Source organism: Chrysochloris asiatica, unplaced genomic scaffold, assembly GCF_000296735.1.
Source record: "Chrysochloris asiatica unplaced genomic scaffold, ChrAsi1.0 scaffold00217, whole genome shotgun sequence".
NCBI lineage: Eukaryota > Metazoa > Chordata > Mammalia > Afrosoricida > Chrysochloridae > Chrysochloris > Chrysochloris asiatica.
The window spans coordinates 4958065-4965425 of record NW_006408735.1 but is presented as its reverse complement, the minus strand read 5'-3'; the positions used below and the strand labels follow the sequence as shown (position 1 = coordinate 4965425).

The following is a 7361-nucleotide window of genomic DNA, read 5'->3' as shown; positions in this document are numbered from 1 at the left end:
GCTTGATCCAGAGCCTCAAATGCTGTCATCAAGACTTATTTTCTCTACATGTCTTGGCTCTACAATCTGCTGGCTTTGTTTTCAACCCCTTAACTATCAAGTTGAAGTCCAAGAGGGAGGAGTTCATGACTCTCTTTCAGTGGCCCCAGGAAGTATTACATTGTACCTCATTGACTTTGCTTGCATGTTCATCACTTAGCTGTCACTGTGTTCAATATATTGTTAATCTATTTAGTCAGACTTGAGTTTCTTATTTGTCTGGCCTAACTCTGAATTTAGGAATGGGTTTCTTTGTGAAGCATCTGGATATAAAATACCTTTAAAAAGAGAAAGAAAGAGAAGTCATAAAGCATTATATAGATTATTAAATAAAGAATATGTGAAAACAAACAAACATGTGCATACACACGTACCTATTCATAAGAATCCTCTGGCGTACATTTCATTATCACACTTTACTTTGACTTCTCAAGTTACCCTTTAAAATGTTCTGGTCAGCTCTTTTATTTCATCATTTATTCCATTTGGTTTAGCTGAACTATGTTCAAGAGAAAGTTTCAAAGTCTCTCCTAACATCCACTTAGTCTTTTTCTTTTATCCCCATCTTTTTAAGGACCTTTTGCTTTCTCAACTCATTTTGTGTTCATTCTTTATTATTCTGTGTGTCAAATCAATTCTTGAAATGGTCTCTGAATTCAGGTAGAAGACATTCAAGATTGGAGTCCTGGTTTGGCACTGTAAGATAAGCACTGGACCACAAGGTCAGTTTGAACAGCAAGGTCCATGGTTTAAACCCACGAGTCATTCTTCAGATACCCTATACAGAGTCACTATAAGTTGGAACTGACTGGATGGCACTTAACAATAGTAACATACTCAAGATTGTACTTTGTGGACATGTTTTAACTTTCTTTTTGTTTCAAATTTTACTTGCACATGAGCAGTTGATAGTCTGTTCTGTAGTCGATCCCTGACCTTGTTTTTCCAAAACTAGTAATTAAAAAAACGTGAGTCTCATGACCCAAGAAATATCAAATATGGTGACTTTACTATAAGGATACAACATAAGGTTGGGAATCATCTGCAACACCATGTGAGGTAAAGTCTATATTCATTGGAGAATACAGTATCTTCTCTGAGAGATACAGACAAGGGACACAGATGTGGGAACAGGGAAGACAATTGGGAAGAGTACATTCTGTGAACTATGAGTAAGATGAGAGGAATTCAAACCCCCAAAAAAATGCTTACTAGGAAATAAAGTAACTGGTAGAAAAAAAAAAAATCCTGTGGCTGGTAAACAACTTATGGGGTATAAGGAAAGAAACATGGTCCATCCTGGCACTGCCACTTCAACAACCAGTCTCTGGTAAGTTATTTAAAATCCCTGGAACATTATTTTCTTGTCTGTGAGAGGAATATAACACCACCCTCTGAGGTAGTGACAGTAAATGGAAATATCACAATTTTGAATTCAATGATTATTCCACCTTGCAGGTGGATTATAAAGTTATAAAGAAGAGGGGAAAGAAAGGCTAACCATGAGAAAGAAAAAGCTAATATGTGAAAAAATAAATGTAAAGTAAAACTATAAGCTTTGCTTCCTTATGTGTTCTACCTCCTAATTTTACATTTTAAAACTCAAGAAATGAAAACTTGACTTATTTTTGAGTATGTCATTCTTCCAACTTTACTTTATTCAGTCAACACCGTTTTTCCTCACTAATCTAAAACCACATCTATGCCTGCCAACAGGATATATTCTTAGACTCTAAGAAAATCAATCACTTTCACAACTGGAGGTGTGCACGAAAATCCAAATTACAAATAAATAATATCTTTAGGGGTCCCAGTTTTCAAATCCTATCTAAGTGTGTTGGCTATACAAGGACAGACAAAAGTTAAAATTAAATAAACAGTAAACTATCTCAATAATCTCTCAGAAGAGGATCTTAGCTTTGACTTGTACATATGGTAAATTACTTTAATAAATCATGAATATCTTTGACTTTTCCTAAGACAGTTTTGAGTATGTTCACATTATTACTGATAGATTAAATTCACATATTAGCCAAGATTGATTAAGTGTACAGCTCTGTAAACTTTTTGGAAAAATTTGTTAGGTATCATCTGGTCCGCACCCACTCACAGTGACCCTAATGCACAACAGAACAAAATATTGCCAAGCTCACAATCATTACTAAACCTGTGTCCATTGCTGCCAACACTCTGTGGTAATTCATTTCCTTGGGGCTCTTCCTCTTTTTGTCTGACTCTTCACTGTATCAAATACGATATCCTTCTCCAAGGACTGGCCCCTCTTGATAATATGTCTGAAGTATGAGAGATGAAGTCTGACCATACTAGCTTCCAAGGAACATTCTGGCTGTACTTTGTCCAAAACAAATTGGTTTGTTCTTTTGGCAGTCCATGGTAATTTTACCATTCTCTTCCAACACCATGTTGTTGTTGTTGTTGTCAGGTGCCATCGAGTAGGAACCGACTCATAGCGATCCCATGCACAGCAGAACGAAACAATGTTCGATCCTGGGCCAACCTCACTACCACTGCCACACTTGAGTCCATCAATGATGCCACCTGGCTGATCCATCTCGTTGGGGGTTTTCCTCTTTTTCTCTGACCCTCCACCCTACCCAGCATGACATCTTTCTCCAACGATTGTTTACTCCGGACAATATGTCCAAAGTAGGAGAGACGAAGCTTAGCCATCCTGGCCTCCAAGGAGCACTCTGGTTGCACTTCTTCCAAAACAGATCTATTGGTTCTTTTGGCAGTCCATGGCACTTTCAGTATTCTCCTCCAACACCACAACTTGAAGGCATCAATTCTTCTACGATCCTCCTTATTCACTGTCCAGCTTTCGCATTCATATGAGGCTATTGAAAACACAATGGCCTGAGTCAGGCGCACCCTAGTCCTCAAGCTGACATCTTTGCTCTTCAACACTTTAAAAAGTTCCTGTGCAGCAGATTTGCCCAGTGCAATACGTCGTCTGATCTCTTGACTGCTACTTCCGCGAGTGTTGAGAGTTGATCCAAGAAGAATGAAGTCCTTGACAACTTCAATCTTTTCTCCATTGATAAGAATGTTGTTTATTGGTCCAGTGGTGTGGATTTTTGTTTTCTTGACATTGAGATGTAATCCATATCGAAGGCTGTGCTCTTTAATCTTCATAAGTAAATGCCATAGTTCATATGAATCAATTCTTCTATAGTCTTCCTTATTCACTGAACAACTCTCACATGCATATGAGGTTATTGAAAATGCCATGCTTTGAATCAGGCACACCTTAGTCCTCAAACTGACATCTTTGCAATTAAACTCTTTAAAAAGTTCTTATGCAGCAGATTTGCCTACTGCAATACATCATTCACTATCCTGACTGCTGCTTCCATGTATTGATGGTTGATCAGAACAAAATGAAGTATTTGACTACTTCAATGTTTTCTCCATTTATATGGATGTTGTTCAATGTTTTCTCCATTTATATGGATTCTCAGCTGGTGAAAAGGTCCAATGGTGAGTGGTTCTCTTTTCTTTACATTGAGATGCAACTAATACAGAAGGTTGTGGTCTTTGAACTTTATCAGTATATATTTTAAGTCCTCTTCACTTTCAGAAAGCAAGGTTGATTGTCTGCATAATGCAGGTGTCAATAAATCCTCCTCCAATCCTAATGCCATGTTTTTCCTCAATAATCACACAACTCTTCTGGTCTTCGTTCTATAGTGTCTAATGCATCAAATTTGTTCTTGTCATGGTCTCTAAATTCAGGTAGGATATGTTCAAGGTCATGTTTTGGCTCTCATGTACTTGTTTTAATTTTCTTGATCTTCACCCTGAACTTGCATATGAGCAATTGATGATCAGTTCCACAGTCTGCCAGTGGGCTTGTTTTGGCTGATGATACTGAGATTTTCTACCATGTCTTTCCACAGATGCAGTCCATCTGGTTTCTCTGTATTCCATCTGGTGAGGTTAATGTGTATTGTTGTCTTTTATGTTGTTTTAAAAAGGTATTTATGAGGTAGAAATCAGTGATTTTGCAAAATTCCATCATGTGATATCCAGCATTGTTTCTATCACTAAGACCGTATTTTCCCACTACTGATCCTTCATATTTGTTTTCAACCTTGCTTTCCAATCAGTAATAATTGTCAATACATCAATAGCATATTTGGTCAATTTTAGACTGAAGAATTTAGTAGATTGCTTCAATATAATGATCATTGGCTTAATGGTTGTTGCGTAAATTTGAATAATAGTGGTATTAAGTGGTCTTAGTTGTAGGTGTATGGATAGTCTTCTATCACGGACAGCGTTCTACTTTAAGACACATCTATATATATATATATATATAATATATATATATATTAATAAATGAAGCTTATTTTATTACTTTAAGTGTTAAAGATTTTAAATTTTTCAGCACAGCTGTTGTATTTTAAGAAATGGAACTACATACTATATTTCTAGCTCAGTAAACAGATAAACCTGATGTCTTTAAATGACATACTAGTTGAGCATTGTATGGTACATCTTATGAAGACTCGTAATTAAAGAACTACTGGTTTAAACTTCGTGATTATGAAATAAAAATATATTCGTAGTTTTAGCTTTTTTTTTTTTTCTTCTTTCTCCATTTTACCATTCTGTGTTGCAGGATTTCGTCCTAGTTTCTTTTTCTCTGTCTTCTCTTTCTCTTCGAGTTCCATGTTTTCTTTTTCAATCAAGGTAATTAAGGTGCTCTGGTAGCGTAGTGGTTACGAATCAGGCTGCTAACCTCAGGGTCAGCAGTTCAAACTACCAGCTGTTCTGAAGGCGAAAGATGAGGCTTTCTGCTCCCGTAAAGATTTACAGCCTCGGAAACCCTGCACAGGGTCACTATGAGTCGGAATCAACTTCACGGCACATAACAACAATTAAGGTGTTGTTACACCGCCTCTGGAGCTCCATTGTAGTTCTGGATTTAAGAAACCAGTGAAATCTGAACTGAGGAGACTTAGGAATACATTGTCACAATACATCATAAACAGTTTCTTTGTTGAATCCAAGCTTGTGAAGCATAGAAATCAGAAAATAATACTCTTCTTCAGTATAGTTTTCCCTTTGTTAATACCATATGATATTCTCAGCTGGTGAAAAGGTGCTTTGTACCTTCCCATCTTTGTGTCAAGTGCTTTCTTGATACTGATTCTTCTCTGAATTCTTGCCTCTCCCCTTTCAGTCTGAGCCATAATCTTCTCTATGTGCTGGAGTTCATTACATCTTTCCCAAAATACAGCTGAGTGTTCAATGACTTCCTCTGCAGTTTTCCCTTCTACTTCTCTTGCTGTATTTTCAATATCATCACGACCGCACCTCTCATTAGTTTTGATGGACTAGTTAAAATCTCTCTTATTCCAGTTTGTAAACCCCTGTGTTAGAAGCTTCTCTTTTTCCTCTAATTATTCATCATTATGAGGTTCAGCTTCATCAATTTCAAGCTGTTCATTTTGTGCCTGTGCTGCATTTGGCAGGTCAGGATTTCTATGTACTTTGTACCCAATAGTTTTTCTGTAAAACAGAATTTCATTCTCCAATAATTCAAATAAGCATGGAGGAAAGAACTGGAAATCCTGGACATTGGGCTATTTTGTAGGTCGAGGAGCCTTAGGTGCTTTAGGTTCACTTACATGAAGAGCTTCCCTGAAATACACATCAACAACATACTTGGCTTTTCTTTCTCTTTTGGGAGGTTCAATACACTAGGAGGTGAATGCTATCTTTTGTTTCTTCTCCTTCAAAGTTATAAACACTTGATTCTGTATCCATTGTAAAGTTTCTAAGCGAGCTTTCACTCGTCTTGGAGAGCTTTTCATTGATCTCCGCAGTCTTCTTTACACCTCTTTCCAAATGCCATCAATATCTTCATCAGTAATCCTCTTTCCTTTGAAGCAAATACATGTGTTGCCACATATGGAATCATTTGAAGTATTTCGTCTCTGCCAATTTTGTTTAGATTCTGATCCACAGCTTTCAGTATGGATTGTATCTCAATGTCAAGAAAACAAAAATCCTCACCACTAGACCAATAAACAACATTCTTATCAATGGAGAAAAGATTGAAGTTGTCAAGGACTTCATTCTTCTTGGATCAACTATCAATACTCATGGAAACATGAGTCAAGAACTCAAAGGACATATTGCATTAGGTAAATCTGCTGCACAAGACCTTTTCAAAGTGTTGAAGAGCAAAAATGTCAGCTTGCGGATTAAGGTGCGCCTGACCCAAGCTATGGTATTTTCAATAACCTCATATGGATGCAAAAGCTGGACAGTGAATAAGGAAGATCGTAAAAGAATTGATGCTTTTGAGTTATAGTTTTGGAGGAGAATATTGAAAGTGTCATGGGATGCCAAAAGAACCATCAGACCTGTGTTGGAAGAAGTGCATCCCGAATACTCCTTGGAGGCCAAGATAGCCAAACTTTGTCTCTCATACTTCTGACATATTGTCAGGAGGGACCAGTCACTGGAGAAGGATATCATGTTAGGTAGTCTGGAGGGTCAGAGAAAAAGAGGAAAACCCCCAGCGAGATGGATTGACAAAGCGGCAACATCAATGGGCTTAAGCATGACAATTGTGATGTTGGCCAAGGATCGGGCAGTGTTTCATTCTGTTGTGCATAGGATCACTGTAAATCAGTACCGACTCAATGGCACCTAACAATAGCAAAACATGTCCTTCATTAAAATCCGGGTGTACCATTCTCTTTGCGTTTTCTGAGACACACATACATTTTTACTTCCTTTTTTGAAGGTAAACTTTTTTCAACATCAACCTTAATTCAATGATATATCCTTTTTTATGATGAATGTGATGCTATTCCTCATCAATTTGTCATTCAGGCATAGTAAACCATGTGTTTTTCAAATTCAGAATGGCCAATGCCAGTTTATTTCAGCTCACTAATGCCCAGGATATTGGTGCTTTTGAGTTCCATTTCATTTTTTACAATTTGCAATTTTTCTAGATTCATAATTTGTACATTCCATGTTCCCATTATTAATGGAATGTTTATATTTGTCTCTGTTCATTTTTACTTTTGCCCCATCACCAAATGAAGTCACCAAAATTTTTACTCCATTTGCTCATTAAGGTTAACTCTAATTTCAAAAGGCAGCTCTCTCTCAGTCGTATATTGAGTGTCTTACAACCTGAGGCACTCATATTCTGGTACTACATCTGACAGTATGCGGGCACTCTTCATCATGTTTCAATATTCACGATTCTGGTGCTGACAGTGTTCCATTACTATTCATAAGGTTTTCAGTGACTAAATGTTTGGTAGTAGTCT

General features: G+C 37.2%; 1 pseudogene; it reads right to left on the bottom strand.

Moving 5' to 3' along the window:
- Window positions 1-231: 231 nt before the first annotated feature.
- On the bottom strand, window positions 232-6803 carry LOC102823651 (annotated as a pseudogene).
- Between the last annotated feature and the right edge of the window lie 558 nt (window positions 6804-7361).